Source organism: Triticum aestivum, chromosome 7D (assembly GCF_018294505.1).
Source record: "Triticum aestivum cultivar Chinese Spring chromosome 7D, IWGSC CS RefSeq v2.1, whole genome shotgun sequence".
Taxonomy (NCBI): domain Eukaryota; kingdom Viridiplantae; phylum Streptophyta; class Magnoliopsida; order Poales; family Poaceae; genus Triticum; species Triticum aestivum.
The window spans coordinates 152,735,248-152,754,047 of record NC_057814.1 but is presented as its reverse complement, the minus strand read 5'-3'; positions in this window follow the sequence as shown (position 1 = coordinate 152,754,047).

Sequence of the window (18,800 nt, the reverse complement as noted above, 5' to 3'; positions counted from 1 at the left end):
CTTGCAAAGATGACGCCATGGAAACGCTTCGTGAAGGCCCATATGATGGTCGTGTCCCCCCCCCCCAGCGCCGCCGCCTGCGCCGAGAGTGCCGCCGCATCCGCATTGACCGCAGCCGCTTCCGCTGTGAGGGCGTCTGCGGCAGCCGACAGGGCAGCTGCAGCAGCCGAGACGGTTGCAGCTGCTGCTGCGACGGCGGCTGCAAACGCTGAGAGCGCTCGAGCTGCCGTCCGTGCCGCCGATGTCGCCCTAGCCCGGGTCGAGGCCATCCATGCCAAGATCAAGGATGCACACGCCAAGATTTTCCAGGCCACCTCGGAATCCAGTATGCAACCCATGTCTGAAAAGGCGGCGGTGGCCATGGAGCACCTGCTTCCTCAAGAGGTCGCCGAGCGGGAGCTGGAGATGCAGGAGGCGGCGGAGATCGAGGAGCGCCGGGAGGAGGAGTTGCACGTGGCCGAGGTCGAGGTAGAGAAGAGTCTATCCGTCGAGGAATCGGCGGTGGAGTACCAACGTGAGCTCTGACACTGCCACTAATACGAGTACTACAACCTTGAGGGCGGCGCCGAGGAAGAGGATGAGGACGAGGACGAGGACGCAGTCGACTTCAGTAGGGGGGACGCGGAGTCCACCAACGGTGGCATGTCGCCAGGACAAGTCATCGACGTCTCATCTCACATCGGCGATGCATAGACCGGCGCGACGGCGGATTTGTTAAAATTGTGCGTACTTAGGCTTTGTTTTGAATGCTGGTCTTTTGTTAAAGCAGAAGAATCGTTTGCGATGCACGCAATCGTTCAAAGTGAATGGTCCAGCGGGACCGCGCGCAAAGTTTCCCTCCACATTTCCAAAATTTTGGCCTACCGCCAAATTATCTAGCCCGCCCCGTTCCCCCTTCCCCACCCCCTTTTCTCCGCGACCACAAGTCACATTTCCCATGTTTCCTCCTTCCTTCCTTCCTAAGCTATAGCCGCTTCCTCGCTCTCACCATCTCGCATCCTACCGCCGGGGTCGCCATGGTCTTCTTCAAAGACCTCTCCAGCAGTTCCTCCTCCGGCGACGACTCCTTCACCACCCGGGTATGCCTCTCTTCTCTCTCTCGGGCTATGACTTGGAATGAAGGATTTTTACCCGGCGGGCGATTTGAGTCATTTCTTCCTCTTGTAGCTCCCTAGGACCATCAGTGGCAACGAATGTTGCGGGGTGCCTGAAGATCTATCTGCTCGTTGTCACCGTCAATCTCCATGTGTGAAGCTAGTTGCATTTGAATCTGTGGACAGTGGGAGGAAGTTTCTGGCATGTGCAGAGAAGGTTAGACCCTCTTTCGTTGTTACAAATCATTTGTTAGATGTGATTCAGAAACTGTCACGGTCCCAACCCATTCATACCACACCTTCAACCAAACGCATCCTAAGACAGTGTCACAGTTTGTACCTAGTATCTTAAATTGTTGCCATCTCATCAGCAGTGCCATTAGAAAATTATTTGGCACTGCTTCAGCAGTTTGTGCAGCCAACTTTGGTCCACACATCCGAGCAGCCAAGCAGTAAAATACTAAATCTTTATGGCACGAAGGAACTAGGCATCGAAGCAACTACGTGCTCCGGAGTCTGGGTCCCTAATTTTTTTTCCGCTGCATCGGCTCGCCAGTGCAGGGCACCAGTGCGAGATGTAGCAACAGTTGTCTTTACCCCAGTTTTGGCATATATAGTGGACGGCCTTAGTGCTATTAGTTCTATATTACTAAATTCGTGCATGTAGACACCTGTTAGTATCAATTTGCTGTCATCCAAACACTGTCGCTATGCTGTTGCAGTTATATTTACCTTCCTCATAAAATGTTCAATTTGTTATTTATTGTACATGAGTAAGAACTCGTAGCGTCGTTGTAGTTAATTATAGCTTCTGATGTTCCAGAATTTGGTTGTTGTCTCAGTAGCAATTAATTCATTTGCACATTGATCTTTTTGAGAAGATATGACATAATTAACATGTTTCTTCAGTTTTTCAAAATAAGCATTGGTGATTTTCTATGTTGCTATAAACCCATTTCCCCTACAATTGTTACTGATTTAGTTTTAAATATTATAGGATGAACAGAAGTGTTCTTACTTAGAGTGGGTTGATCAAGAGTGGACACAGTCTTTGAAGATGTGCCTAGCGAAGCTTTGGAGCATGTATGAGGAAGAGAACAGACGTAGGCTTAGAAACTATTGTCAACGCTGAAGAATATTTGAAGATTCGGGATAAAAAGTTGAAGGTGGAGAATGAGCTTAGATTTTTAAATCAGACTTTGCTAAGATGGTGTTGGCGAAGGAGGAGGCACTTTCCCAGTTGGCCCGTGCAAAACAGGTTCTTACTGAATTGAAAGCAGAGGTGGATAAGACGAGCCTGGATGATCTCGATTAGGAAAATGAATATATTGTTCTTATGAAGTTGAACTAGCTATATGTTGTACTGTGTTGTTTTTATGTAGCTACCGTACTGTGATGTTATAATATATTTATGTGCCTGATATGAAATTGGCAAACAGTTGTTCGATATGAAATGTGAATTTGTGTAATACTGGAATTATTAATTGTAAACTAATAAACCTGCTAAATGTGTCATGGACCTTTGCAAACGGTTCTAGCAGTAAAAGCACTTGTGATGGATAGCCCAATGCCACACAGTTTTCTTCATCAAATCACGTGTGATATAGTTGATAAAAGCAAACAGTTAACCAAGGCAGACCGTTTGTGATAGTTACACCTTTCACACACGAGCGTATACATAAAACTGTGTGGGATGTACGTACGAGCGGAAACGTTTTTCCTGGATTGACAGTGTGGGATGTACATAAGAACGGAAACGTATTCCTTGGATTGACTGTGTGTGATATACATACGAACGGAAATGTTTTTCTGGGATTCATCGTGTGGGATGTACATACCTACGGAAATGTTTTTCTCGGATTATCGTGTGGGATGTACATACCTACGGAAATGATTGGGTTTCGATGTCTCGCCCGATCGCACACGGCCCCAGCCTGGGTCCCAGGAGGGCCTATCCCCGACAATTTCTGGGTCGTGTGAGAAGGACCCCCCTATCGCCCACACTCACTTGGCGACGGTTCCAAATGACGTCGCAGAAAGGGGTTAAAAACCGTTTGTTTAGGACCGACGCGCACCAGTGTACGTCTGCACCGTTGGATTCTCCTCGATCGAACGACGATCCTCATCCCTTTCGACAACACATGTAAATGTTTTCAAATAGCGCCTCCCAAAAAAATGTTTTCAAATAGCACACGGTTCACACACGAAAGCCGTGTGCCTACCAAACAGTCGCTGATGCCCCCCCTTGCTGTGCGCGCGATCTGAGTCGTGCGTTCTGATTGGCTAGAACCCAAACCCCACGGATCGTACGTCTGCACCGTTGGATGCTCCCAGATCGAACGACAATCCCCATCCCTTTCGACAGGAAATGCAGTCCGGCTAGGAATTGATTTATATGCCAACATGCACAGCAAATGCCAAAAAATGTCTTACATATAGCACACGAGGCCTGAAATGCGCCAGCAAATCAAACCCGTGGTCAAATTGTGATTGGTTTACATGGGACAAATTAGAGGCGAAACGATGAACTCACGTCTTCATTTCAAAATTAATACGTCTTCATTTCAAACGAAATTATTCTGTTTGTGCACACGAGCGCTTAGAGGAAACCGTTTGCATAGGCCTTTCCGCGCGCGCGGCGACTAGGGATATTTTTCACCCTTTTCACCTAGGCCGCCAACACTCGAAGTCCCCAACACCCCCCCCCCACCATCCGCCTGCGTTTCACTCAACTAGTCCACCCAATCTCCTTCGCCTGTTTTAATACATGGTCAACATTTTCTCTATACATATTTAGCATTTTTTTAAATACTTGATTCACATTTTAAAAATACTTTTTCAACATTTTTTAAATGCTTGTTTAATTTTTTTGAATAGATGATCAATTTTGTATGCATTTCTTGTATACGTGATAAACATTTTCTCTATACACATTTAACATTCTTCAAATGCTTGTTCATCATTTTATTCTAGTAACACATAGCCTTATTCTGCTAACACCTGACTAACCCACTGATCAAACGGACCCCGACGTGCATCTGAACCGGACACACACCCACCAGCACACCTCCCTCTCCTCCCCAGATTGTTGGGGAACATAGTATGCAATTTCAAAAAAAATCCTACGATCACGCAAGATCTATCTAGGAGATGCATAGCAACGAGAGGGGGAGAGTGTGTCCACGTACCCTCATAGACCGAAAGCGGAAGCGTTAGTTTAACGCGGTTGATGTAGTCGAACGTCTTCACGAGCCAACCGATCTTAGTACCGAATGTATGACACCTCCGAGTTCATCACACATTCAGCTCGATGACGTCCCTCGAACTCTTGATCCAGCAGAGGGTCGAGGGAGAGTTCCGTTAGCATGATGGCGTGGTGACGGTGATGGTGATGTGATCCGCGCAGGGCTTCGCCTAAGCACTACGACGCTATGACCGGAGGAGTAAACTATGGAGGGGGGCACCGCACACGGCTAAGAGAACAATTGATGTGCCTTTGGGGTGCCCCCGCCCCCCGTATATAAAGGGGGGGAGGAGGAGGCAGTCGGCCAGGAGGGGGCGCGCCAAGGGGGAGTCCTACTAGGACTCCTAGTCCTAGTAGGATCCGCCCCCCTCTTTTCCTTTCTTCACCGGAGGGAAAAGGAAGGAGAGGGAGAGGGAGAGGGAAAGGGGGGCGCCGCCCCCTCCCCTAGTCCAATTCGGACTACCATGGTGTCGGTGTACAAAAAGAGGGGCACGCTTTTGTACCCCTTTACCTGTGCACAGGCAGTCAGAGCCGCGCCCACGACCACACTAAGCAGAATAGGGGAGGTGAGCCAAGGTAAGACCGAAGCCCAAGACAATCAAAGCAACGCCAAGGCCAAGACCACAAAGAGCAGAGGGGCGAAGCAGGTTCCCCCGGCAAGGCCCGGCCTCAGCGGCCCCGACAAGACCCTTGCCGGGACAGCTCGCCCCACACCAACAGAGCGAGCCACCCTTGAGCCCACGGCCCCCAACGCCGTCATCAACGTGGGGCCAGGGCTCGGGAAGGTACCTCTGTGGTGGCATGCAGATCTTTGTGAAGACATATTCAAGATCAGATGAGGATTAGAAGACGACGATTCTCGGCAAGATCCCTGCCGAGGAAGGCCACCAGACCCCCGGCAAGATCCTTGTCGGGGACGACAGCACGCCACGGCAAGACCCTTGCCGGGCCACCCGGCAAGGCCCTCGCCAAGGACGCCAGCGGGGCCACCGCCAAACCTGCGCCGAACAAGCTTCCACCACCATTCGCATGCAGCTGCCAGCCCAACCAGCTGGGCAGGCACCTGCGTGGCAACATGCAGCTCCCAGGCCAACTCATCGAACGCCTGCGTGGCGGCATGCAGATCTTCGTGAAGGCTCCGCCACCGCAACCTCAGCTGCCTGACTGCCTACATGGCACCACGCACCTCACTGGCCAGAGCGCGTGTCAAGGCGAGGAGGAGCGGCGACGGTCGGGACGGGCCTCGCCCCCGTCCCCAATAAAGCAAGGGGACACCTAAGCTATGCATTAAATGCGTCTTGTCCTGTAATACGAGCGATAAGCTCAGGGCACTGTACGCCTTTCCACCTCTTGTGTGTCACTGTGGCTGCCCCTTTCAACTATAAAAGGAGGTCCATGGCATACTGGAGGAGGATTCGGCTCTTTCGAACCACGCACTGACCACAGCTAGTTCGAGAGCTCAAGAACTCTCAGAAATACACCCACCAAAGCAGGACTAGGGTTTTACACATCCTCGCGGCCTGAACCTGGGTAAACGATTCCTGTGCTATCTACTAGCCCTGCTCTCCTCACAACCCTGCGCCCCGGCAACCGTAGTAGGGATTCTTGTGATCCCATAGGTGTCGTTCCGCACCGACATCTTTGGCGTGCCAGGTAGGGGGCGCAATTGTGAGAATCTGGTCTGGTAGTTAGCCTAGCAGTTCTTCGTCGCCATGGCCCCTAAGAAGAAGACGGCCATGGCGGTCGGCTCGTTGGGAGCCGAACTGCCCGTGCCGGTGCGGACGAGCAGCGGACCGGTCGTAGACAGGACCCGGGCCGCGGCCCGCGAGCACCAGCATCGCCCAGGCAGTCGGAGCCTGGCGAGCGGCGTCGTTCGCGCGCCAGACGACCGGCTACATGTCGCCGGATCCAAAGATGGGCGTCGTTGTGCCGACTCCGGGCGGCGCGGCGACCTCCAGGACGCCTACACCGGCGACCAGCGCGCGTTCTTCCCATGGTGTGCGCGCCGAGCAGCGTCACCATGTTGGTGGCCCTAGGCACCACCGTGGGAAGAGCCCTTTGCGTCATCGGCAAGATGAAGGGGTTCAGCACGCTCGCCGAAGCGCTGGTGCAAATGGCACGCAGCCGCTGGGTCGTGATGGAGCTCCTTTTAACATAGTTAGAAGTCGAAGCGCGCCGCGATCCACGAAGCTGTCGCCGCCACCCACACCAACGGAAGCGTTGGCGCGCGCGCTGCTGCTCCTCGATTTCCCTCCTGCTGCTGAGAAGCTCGACGAGTGGAGGGCCACCATCGGGAGCCTCGTCGCCATCGCCAACAAAGATGATCCGCGACCAGCGGGGCCCTCAGGTCGGCGCCCCACCGAGCCACCACATGCTAGCGCTGGGAGGACCGAGGAAGCTGCAGCCACGGTGCACTCTCCTCCTCCTCGCCAGCCGCTGCAGGCGTCGGCCCGTCGTGACGATGCTTGCGATAACATCTCCATAGCGTCGTCCGACCCGCGGACCCTCCGCGACCAGCGCCAGGTCCTTCGGGAACGAGCTCACGAAGACGCTCGAACCACCGTCGAGCGTCGTCGCGAAATGCGCCGCCAGTCGGACAAGCGGGAAGGACCCGGTATGGACCACCCGGCACCGGGGGGCTCCGGCGGCCTACCTTACGAGGTGGGCTGCCCGACCTTTACCCGTGAGCTGCGGCAGTTGCAGTGGCCGTCCCACCGCACGTTCAAGCCCGACGTCGGCGAGAAGTACACTGGCAAAACCCATCCGTCCGAGTTCCTCAGCATCTACACCATCGCGATGCTGGCTGCTGAGGCTCGCGACGACAAGGTGCTTGCCAACTATTGCCCACTGGTGCTCAAGCCCAATGTGATGTCTTGGTTGATGCACTTGCCGGTGGATTCCATTTCTTCTTGGTCGGATCTGTGCCATGAGTTTGTTGGCGCCTTCACAGGAGGCCACCAAGCTCATGGCCAGGCCAGTGATCTGCACATCATTCCCCAGAAGGAAGGGGCGACCCTGCGCAAGTACATCCAGAGATTCAGCCGGGTGTAGTACAACATCCCCGACGTTCATCCCACCGCTGTGATTAGCACGTTCCACCAGAACGTGCGCAATCGCAAGATGCGCGAAGAGCTGGCGATGACCAAAGTTAAGGACGTGGCCGAGCTCTACGTCCTGGCCGATAGGTGCGCCCGGGCTGAAGAGGGAAGGAAGTACCCAGGCGAAGACGCCGGCGCGGAAACCGACTCTACCGATGAAGACGCCGCTACCCCGACGAGGAAGGGCCGGCGTCGCAACAGGAAATGCAAAGGCAAGACCGTGCTTGCCGTTGAGGGATCTGACGACACCGGTGCCGGCAAGAAGGTCAAAGCAGACGCCCCCAGCAAGGAGATTGCTGGGTGCGCCGCCTGCTGAGCCTTGGCGGCTACCGACAAGCCAGGAAGCTCCGGCAAGCAATACTGCAAGATCCACCGCACCAAGGGCCACGACCTCCAGAACTGCCGGCAAGTCGAGCTGGTTGCTGAGAAGCAAAAGGCTGAGTACGAGAGGCGGGACAAGGAGAAGGACCAGGATGGTGCGGAGGGGTCCGGCAAGAAGCGTGGCGGCCAAGGAGGCCGCCCCGGCAAGGACAACCAGCAAGAAAGGCCCGCCCGGGGCCGCGACAAGAAACAAGAAGACGATGATCATGATGAGGACGACGAGTCTGGTGAGCAAGGGTTCCAGAAGGCTACGGAGGCCATGTGCATCGAGGGCGGCGCCTCGCTGCATACCTGTCATCGCCAGCTCAAGCAGTGGGTGCACGAGATTACGGCAGCAGAGCCGTCGTTCGACGCTCAGAAGCCGCTGAAGTGGTCCAGCACGCCCCTCATCTTTGACACCGAGGACCACCCTGACCACACTACCGCGGTCGGGTGTTTGCCATTGTTGGTCTCACCAACGATACACGACCTCGGAGTGAACAAGATGTTGGTTGACAGCGGGGCTGGCCTGAACCTGATCTCGCCTGTCGTGATCAAAAAGTTGCAAATCCCTGATGGAGACCTCGAGGAAACGGGCACATTTCAAGGGGTCAATCCGGGGAGGAGCCAGCCGAAGGGAAAGGTCACACTGCCCGTGACGTTTGGAGGAGAGTTGAACTACAAGACGGAGAGGATCGTCTTCGACGTAGCCGAGATCCCCTTGCCCTACAACGGGATCCTCGGCCGCCCGGCACTAGCCAAGTTCATGGCGGCGTCACACTACGCCTACAACATGCTAAAGATGCCCGGGCCATTGACCATCATCTCCGTCCCTCCGACAAGAAGGACGCGCTGATCTGCGCCGACCAGCTCTATCGGGAAGCAGTTGCAGCGGCTGCCGCCAAGGCACCTACTCATGCCGCTGAAGCCCCGGGAGGGAAGAAGAAGCCCGGCAAGACCTCTCGCACCCACTCCGGCAAGCGCACCTCCTTGGAGTGTTGTGCTACCATTGAGGACGTGCCAGAGAGCTCTACCGACAAGAGCAAGAGAACCAGGGCCGAGCCGCCACTGACCAAGAAGGTGCCCGTCAAGGAGGATGGCACGGGAGGGGCCTTCACCATAGGCTCCACCCTCGACAGCAAATAGGAAGGCGCGCTCATCACCTTCCTGCGGGCGAATGTCGACGTGTTTGCGTGGCAAGCATCCGACATCCCCGGTGTTCCTAGGGAGGTGATTGAGCACCACCTAGCTGTCTGCGCCCACGCGCGGCCCGTCAAGCAGAAGGTCAGAAAGCAGGCTCTGGAGAGGCAGGAGTTCGTCACAGAGGAGATCAGGAAGTTGGAAGCGGCGGGTTTGGTGAGAGGAGTGCTCCACCCGACGTGGTTGGCCAATCCGGTAGTGGTGCGCAAGGCGAATGGGAAGTGGAGACTGTGTATTGATTACACAGATATCAACAAGGCTTGCCCTAAGGACCCCTTCCCATTGCCACGCATCGACCAGATTGTTGACTCCACGGCCTGGTGCGATCTGCTATCATTCCTCGATGCCTACTCAGGCTACCACCAGATCTTCATGACGAAAGAGGATGAAGAGAAGACAGCATTCATCACCCCATGTGGTACGTATTGCTTTTTACGGATGCCTTTCGGGTTGAAGAGTGCTGGCTCAACGTTCGCAAGAGCAGTCCAAATTGGTTTTGAACCTCAGCTCCATAGAAATATGGAGGCCTACATGGATGACATAGTGGTCAAAACCAAGGACGGGCCAACTCTTGTGCAAGATCTGGAAGAGACATTTGCTAACCTGCGCAAGATCAACCTCAAGCTGAACCCTGAGAAGTGTGTCTTCGGCGTTCCGTCCGGCAAGCTTCTCGGGTTCTTTGTGTCACAGCGCGGGATCGAGGCAAACCCAGACAAGATCAAGGCTATTGAGCAGATCGAGGCGCCCAAGCGGATCAAGGATGTGCGTCGGCTCACCGGCTGCGTTGCCACCATGAGCCGATTCATCTCCAAGTCTGCCAAGCGCGCCCTTCCCTTCTTCAAAATCTTGAAGAAGGCAGGCCCAATAGAGTGGACCCCAGAAGCCGAGGCAGCACTGCAGGATCTGAAGAAATACCTTTCCTCCACGCCATTACTGATTGCGCCTAAACCACAAGAGCCGTTGATGCTGTATCTGGGGCGACGAATCAAGTGGTCAGCGCCGCACTGGTGGCACAGAGGGAGGTCGACGAGGAGGCAGCAATGGCGGCAGAACCAGCGGATGGCAAGCCAAAGATTCCCCCGGCAGGGCCTGGTGCCGACAAGGCGCGGCCCCCGGCAGAGTCTGGTGCCACCAAGGCAGTGCCCGCGTAGTCGAGTGAGGTGGTGCCGAAGAAGAAGATGATGCAGCACCCGGTTTACTTTGTCAGCTCCCTCTTGCAGGGGGCTAGGTCGAGGTATTCCGGCGTGCAAAAATTGCTCTTCGGCCTCCTTATGGCCTCGAGGAAGCTGCGTCACTACTTCCAAGCCCACGAGATCACTGTCGTCACCCGCCTCCCGTTGCAACGGATACTGCACAACCCAGACGCAACCGGAAGGATTGTGGAATGGGCCTTGGAGCTGTCAAGCTTCGGTTTAAAGTTTGAAAGTACCTCGACAATTCAGAGCAGAGTCTTGGCGGAGTTCATCGCAGAATGGACCTCGACGCCTGACGAAGAAATCCAGGAGACCACTCTCCCCGGCGAGGAAGCAGACCGCGACTGGATCATGTACTTTGATGGGGCTTTCTCGCTACAAGGCGCCGGTGCCGGTGTGCTGCTCGTCGCACCCACCGGAGAACACCTCAAGTACGTGATCCAGATGCACTTCCCCAGGGAGATGTCCACCAACAACACTGCTGAGTACGAGGGATTGCTTGCCGGTCTCAGGATCGCGGCAGACCTCGGGGTTAAGAAGCTCATCGTCAGGGGTGACTCGCAGCTCGTTGTCAGGCAGGTCAACAAGGATTACCAGAGCCCATTGATGGAAGCTTACGTAGATGAGGTGAGGAAGCTGGAGGAACGCTTTGACGGTATCCAGGCGGAGCACGTCCCCCGAGCGGAGAACGACATCGCTGATTACCTGTCAAAGCGTGCCGCATTCAAGCTACCTGTGGAACCAGGTACCTTTTTGCTCCGGTTAACTCAACCATCCGTCGAACCATCAGCGGGGCAGAACAAGCGGAGGAAATCAGGTCCCGGCAAGTACTTTCCTACCGAGCCCCCTGGGGCTGCCGGCAAGGGTGCTGCCGCGGACGCTGAGCCTGCCCAAGAGCAACTGGCTCCGGCAGGGCGTCAAGCCCTGGCCGTAGATACAGCCGCTCCCATGGCGGAAGAGATGCCTTTGGTCCTTGCTGTCGAGCCCCAGGCTTCGGCATGGGCGCAGCATACCGTCCAATTCCTCCAAACAGGGGAGCTTCCTAAGGAGCAGGAAGAAGCGGAGAAAGTAGCCCGTCGGTCCGCCCTGTACCAGTTCGTCGATGACGTCCTGTACCGGAGAAGGCCGAACGGTGTGAAACTCAAGTGCATCCCCTGGGAGGAAGGACTGGAGCTGTTGGCGGAGATACATGGAGGCATATGTGGCTCCCACATAGGGTCGAGGGCCCTTGCCGGGAAGGCGTTCCGGCAAGGTTTCTTCTGGCCCACCGCCCTCCAGGATGCGACGGCACTAGTAACCAAGTGTGAAGCATGCCAGTTCCATTCAAAGAAGCTTCATCAACCAGCCCAAGCCCTTCAAACAATCCCTCTCTCCTGGCCATTCTCGGTCTGGGGGCTCGATATACTGGGCCCTTTCCCCCGCGCTGTCGGGGGCTTTGAGTACTTGTACGTTGCAATCGACAAGTTCACAAAGTGGCCGGAGGTGGAAGCAGTGAGGAAGGTGACTGCTCAGTCAGCCGTCAAGTTCTTCAAAGGACTGGTCTGCCGTTTTGGTGTGCCAAACAGAGTCATCACCGACAACGGCACGCAGTTCACAAGCCACACCTTCATGCAGTACATCCAAGACCTCGGCAGCAAGGTCTGTTTTGCTTCCGTGGCACATCCACGGAGCAACGGCCAAGCGGAGAGGGCAAATGCTGAAGTATTGCGAGGCTTGAGAACGAAGACCTTTGACAAGCTGCACAAGAGTGGAAGGCGCTGGATTGATGAGTTGCCGGCGGTTCTTTGGTCGATCAGGACGACGCCAAATCGAGCCACCGGCCAGACACCTTTTGCCCTGGTATACGGGGCAGAAGCAGTTCTCCCCATGGAACTCATATACGGGTCACCTCGAGTGCTCGCTTATGATGAGCTTGAGCAAGAGCCGTTGCGCCAAGATGACGCGACGCTCCTTGAGGAAGATCGTCTTCGGGCGGCTGTGAGAGCGGCACGCTACCAGCAAGCCTTGCGCCGCTACCATAGCCGCAAGGTTCATGCCCGAAGCTTTGAGGAAGGCGACCTTGTTCTTCGGCGCGTTCAGTCGGCCAAGAATTCCAACAAGTTGACGCCGAAGTGGGAAGGCCCTTATCGGGTAATGCGAGTCACCAGGCCTGGCGCAGTCCGCCTGGAGACCGAGGATGCCGTCCCAGTGAGCAACTCCTGGAACATCGAGCATCTTCGCAAGTTTTACCCGTAAGGCGCGGCTTGCCGGGCCTCCCGGCAAGCCACCTTTTGTACAAGCTTTGCCGGCAAGGCATGTGACCCTTTGTACAAAGCCAGGCGCAGACCCTGAGCATAAATAAATGAAGCGCTGGCGCCCTAAGTCATAGCATGCATGCTAGGTCGAGTCTCTTCCTCGGTTAGGGTTGATAGTGCTCAGCAGCGACTAACCCCTAGCTTAGAGGTCGAGTGCGCGTCTATCTGTTCCTCTTCTGTCCTCTTTTGGTTCGCAGGGCACATGAGCACTTCTGCCGAGCTACTTGGAAGAAAGGAAACGGACCGGCGTCCCGACCCCGGCAAACCAGAGTTGCCGGGGGCTACAAGCACGAGGATCCAACCGCGGCAAGATAAGACTGCCGGGGGCTGCAGATCCAGATAAGTCTTTTTATCCCCTGTCATACATTTCGAAACAGGACTGGGGCATGTGAAGCCTCGTTTCTATCTCTAGGCTGCCGTGCTCCCCTTTTTCCCATACCTAAGGATTATTTCCTGGGTCCGGATTTGGTTGTAGCCGCGGCGGCAAGGAGGTGGGACGAGGAGCCTGAAGCCCACTTCATCCCTGCCTCCGCCAAGAGCGCGAGAACGGTCGAATGGAGTGGGGGGAACGGCAAGGCCTGTTGCCGGGCGAAAAACGTTTATCCTAAACAATAACGAGGATTCGCTCCTTGTCGCGGGATTTACCCACGAACGAAAAGCCCGGCAAGCATCCCTTTTTCATTAAAAACATCCCATACAGGTACAGTTCGTACGAAATGAAAAACATGGACAAAGGGGATTACAAGCTTTAAATTTAACAAGGCCCGCAGGCTTACAGATTAAAAAAAGAGATAAGGTGCCCGTGATCCCTTTCTTGTCCCTCTCCTCAGGAGGCAGGTCAAGGAGGCGAGAGGGCAAAAGGGGCGCCTAGGCGAGCTACGAGCAGCAGAAAGCACCAAGAGAACACCTCGGTGGCCGCCCACGGGCGGGCCGGTGATGACGGTGCCGGGAAGGAGCTGGAAGACGAGGCGGCAGGACCGGCAATACGCGATGAAGGCGTCGGTGCCCGCGTACTCCGAGTTGACGGCCTTGCCGCCCGCCCTCTTCCTCTTCCGCAACCTCCCGACGCCAGCCGCCCAAGGAGACGGCCCCGAGAAGTTCAAGGAGCTGGCCCCGCCCCCGGCAAAACCCTGCCGGAGGAGCGGCCAGGTGCAGATGCTGCTGCTGCTGCACCCGCCCAGGCGCGGGGCGTCCGACGCCTAGTCGGACTCGTCCCCGCCGTCCTCCTCGTCACTTTCGCTCGAGGAAGAGCTTCCATCGTCGGAATATCCATCAGAGGAGCTCTCCACGCAGCATTTCAGGAGAGTTCCAAACTCTCCGAAGACCTTGACGGAGAGCAGGCCGTCCTGCATTAATTTGAAATAGAGGACGAGCCCGCCGTGAGGCTATGGATGCGGGAGAGCGTCTTCCATCCACGGCGGAGGTACATAACCCGAGGAGCCGGGAAGTCGACTTCAACCCGCGTGCCCCCGTTCCCACATCCCCTCATGTGCAATCTGAGGGTCTGGGGCGGGTCATGCTCCATCACCCGAGCAAACGGGGCGGGAAGACGAAGACGATGATGCGGAGGCCACCGCAGCCTGATGAAGAACTCGCAAGGCTGGTCTTCAATGTGGCCCTCCATCGGGAAGGGCATCATTGGCAGGGGCAAGGCCGGCGTGCTGCCCCGTCCTCCTCTTCCCCGAGCGCTACGGCCTCTGCCCCGACCTCGCCCATGGCCTCGCTCCCTCCCCCTTCCCCTCGCGGCCAGTTCCACCACCGCGGGCTTAGGAGGAGGAGGGACGTGCTGTCGAGCGGCGACCCTCGCCGCCACCGTCAAGGGACCAGGATTCCCCTTCTCCATGGCGGGTGAGGGGAAGAAGCGGAAGCAGGAGGAGATAGAAGATGGAAGAATGCAGGATGCCATCCCCCTTTCCCCTCTTTATAAAGGAACGGGGTTGGGGCTCGGCCGCCCCGCTCGGCCAATCCAGACACCGGAGGCGCAGGGAATCAGGACCGACCCGCTGCCCCAACCAGCGACGGCCCGGTTTCCCGCCTCCACCGTTTGCCACCCCGGGCGCATGAAAGACGCGTGGCAGACGTGTAGAACTGAGGGGACGGGTGAAGCGACCTCTCCCCACCCCGTGATCATGGGAAGTGGACGCCTTGAAGACCGCACCCCAGCCCCGCTCAGTAAATGAGCCGCGCCTCCACGCCTCCCTCTTTTTACGGGGAGGGCGCGAGCCGCCTCTTTACTGCGATATGACGCATGCGTGTGGAAACTGCCCCACGCATGCTGCCCACGTCACGCATGCCCCTCCACGCCGCGCCGGGCGCGCGGGTCGTGGGTAGCGGAGCGCGCGAAGAGTCTTACCATGGTAAAAACCGCCCCACCCACCCGCGCACCGTTTTGGGCCTGGCCCAACAACGTGTCGCGCTTATGTGTGGCCCAGGCCCGGGGGCTCCCGTCGGTGTACAAAAAGAGGGGCACACTTTTGTACCCCTTTACCTGTGCACGGGCAGTCAGAGCCGCGCCCACGACCACACTAAGCAGAACAGGGGAGGTGAGCCAAGGTAAGACCGAAGCCCAAGACAATCAAAGCAACGCCAAGGCCAAGACCACAAAGAGCAGAGGGGCGAAGCAGGTTCCCCCGGCAAGACCCTTGCCGCGCGGCCCCGACAAGACCCTTGCAGGGATAGCTCGCCCCACACCAACAGAGCGAGCCACCCTTGAGCCCACGGCCCCCAACACCGTCATCAACGTGGGGCCAGGGCTCGGGAAGGCACCTCTGTGGTGGCATGCAGATCTTTGTGAAGACATATTCAAGATCAGATGAGGATTAGAAGACGATGATTCTCGGCAAGATCCCTGCCGAGGAAGGCCACCAGACCCCCGGCAAGATCCTTGCCGGGGACGACAGCACGCCACGGCAAGACCCTTGCCGGGCCACCCAGCAAGGCCCTCGCCAAGGACGCCAGCGGGGCCACCGCCAAACCCGCGCCGAACAAGCCTCGCCCCCGTCCCCAATAAAGCAAGGGAACCACGCACTGACCACAGCTAGTTCGAGAGCTCAAGAACTCTCAGAAATACACCCACCAAAGCAGGACTAGGGTTTTACGCATCCTCGTGGCCCGAACCTGGGTAAACGATCCCTGTGTTGTCTACTAGTCCTGCTCTCCTCGCAACCCTGTGCCCCGGCAACCGTAGTAGGGATTCTTGTGATCCCATAGGTGTTGTTCCACACCGACACATGGGGGGGCACGCGGCCACCCCTTGCGGCCCTCCTCTCTCTCCACTAAGGCCCATGTAGTCCCAATACTTCCCCGGGGGGTTCCGGTAACCCCTCGATACTCCGATAAAATACCCGAACCACTCGAAACCATTCCGATGTCCGAATACTACCTTCCAATATATGAATCTTTACCTATAAACCATTTCGAGACTCCTCGTCATGTCCGTGATCTCATCTGGGACTCCGAACAAACTTTGGTCACCAAAACACATAACTCATAATACAAACGTCATCGAACGTTAAGCGTGCGGACCCTACGGATTCGAGAACTATGTAGACATGACCGAGACACATCTTTGACCAATAACCAATAACAGAACCTGGATGCTCATATTGGTTCCTACATATTCTACGAAGATCTTTATCGGTCAAACCGCAATAACAATATACGTTATTCCCTTTGTCATCGGTATGTTACTTGCCCGAGATTCGATCGTCGGTATCATCATACCTAGTTCAATCTTGTTACCAGCAAGTCTCTTTACTCGTTCCGTAATGCATCATCCCGTAACTACCTCATTAGTCACATTGCTTGCAAGGCTTATAGTGATGTGCATTGCCAAGAGGGCCCAGAGATACCTCTCCGATACTCGGAGTGAGAAATCCTAATCTCGTTCTATGCCAACCCAACAAACACCATCGGAGACACCTGTAGAGCATCTTTATAATCACCCAGTTACATTGTGACGTTTGATAGAACACAAGGTGTTCCTCCGGTATTCGGGAGTTGCATAATCTCATAGTCAGAGGAATATGTATAAGTCATCAAAAAAGCAATAGCAATAAAACTTAATGATCATTATGCTAAGCTAACGGATGGGTCTTGTCCATCACATCATTCTCTAATTATGTGATCCCGTTCATCAAATGAAAACACATGTCCATGGTTAGGAAACTTAACCATCTTTGATTAACGAGCTAGTCAAGTAGAGGCATACTAGGGACACTCTGTTCTGTCTATGTATTCACACATGTACTAAGTTTCCGGTTGATACAATTCTAGCATGAATAATAAACATTTATCATGATATAAGGAAATATAAATAACAACTTTATTATTGCCTCTGACACACCATATTTAATAAAGTACGGTTACGATGTTCGGACACACCATTACGCTGTGGTGTTCCAGGTGGCGTGAGTTGCGAAACTATTCCACATTGTTTCAAATGAAGACCAAACTCGTAACTCAAATATTCTCCTCCACGATCAGATCGTAGAAACTTTATTTTCTTGTTACGATGATACATATTTAGTATTTTTTAATACATGGTCAACATTTTCTCTGTACATATTTAGCATATTTTAAATGCTTGATTCACATTTTAAAAATACTTTTTCAACATTTTTCAAATGCTTGCTTAAATTTTTTGAATAGACGATCAATTTTGAATGCATTTCTTGTATACGTGATAAACATTTTCTCTATACACATTTAACATTCTTCAAATGCTTGTTCATCATTTTTTTTCAAATGTTTCTATAGAGTGCTTTTTCTAATATATATATATATATATATATATATATAGAGAGAGAGAGAGAGAGAGAGAGAATATTTTTACGTATAAAAATGTAAACAAAAAACCAAAAAAAGAGAAAAAGGAGGCTGGAGCTTCCCGCATGGATGGGCCGCAGCCCATGTAGAGCTCTCCCGACGCGATAGGCCGCCATCTGTCTCGCTTACAGCGAGACCTATGGACACCCATCGTCAGACGCCTCGCTTTGTTGTCGTGTTTAGGATAATAAGGCCAACGCCCGGCGACTCCTTTGGTTCGCCCGCTTTGTTTGGATCCACGCGGATAGAAAACGCGGTTCAACGCATCGGACTCAATTTACGGTTTCAATTAAGGTCGGATTTGCGTCCGCATGGACATGGCGCGGACGTGTGCGACATTCATCCTTGTCCTTCCCCTCACCCGTTCGTTGGTGGCACATCGGGCATTCTTCCCCCACCCCGACCATGCCGTCGTCGCCCACTTCTTGCATCTTGGACGCTAGCCATGTCGTCGCTAGCTTCCACTCACTCCCCCACCTCCACATCGCATCTAAGGCCCACTCTTGCCCGCATTTGTCGCCTCTTCTCGCTGCCGTTGTCCGAGGCACCGCCCCTCGCCTCCACTTCGACAAACCTGCTGATACGTCTCCAACGTATCTATAATTTTTTTATTGTTCCATGCTATTATATTACCCATCTTGGATGTTTTATATGCTATCTTATATTATTTTTGGGACTAACCTATTAACCTAGAGCCCAGTGCCAGTTTCTGTTTTTTTCCTTGTTTTTGAGTTTTATAGAAAAGGAATATCAAACGGAGTCCAGATGACCTGAAAATTGACGGTGATTTTTTATCGACCAGAAGAAGCCCCCGAAGCTAAAGAGTTGGGCCAGAAGAGTCCCGAGTCAACGACAAGGGTGGAGGGCGCCCCCACCCCCCTAGGGCGTGCCCTCCTGCCTTGTCGCTGACTTATGGACCTCCCTGGCGTGAAACCGACGCCAAAAATTCCTATAAATCCAGAAACCCACTAGTACGCGTCGGTGCTATACAAACGGTTTTTAACCCGTTTTCACGACGACATTTGGAACCGTCGCCAAGTTAGTGTGGGCGATAGGGGGTCCTTCCCACACGCCCCAGAAACCGTCAGGGATAAGGAGCCTTGATGCATACAGTTGTCCCTATATAACCGTTTTCGATATCTCGAATATCCCAAACGCTTCATCCTTGCTACTCGTTTGTGCTCACATTGCCATCGCAGTCGGTGTTTTGTGGTTTTACCTAAAACCAGGCAGATTCCAGGCACGGGAGTTTTCCAGGCACGTACCAAACTGGCTCTACGTTTATGATGCCTGGCACATCACAAACAGTTCATGATTATAAATCGTGTACGATAGGTAGACAATCTCACATAGTTAGTTTTCCCACACCGTATGTGATAGTGTCTGACATCACACATGCTTTGAAAACGGCAACTATGTGCATTGTTACACACGTTTCCTCTCCGTGAACCATGTCGGATTATGATGTATATCGCATACGCTGTGCTTTA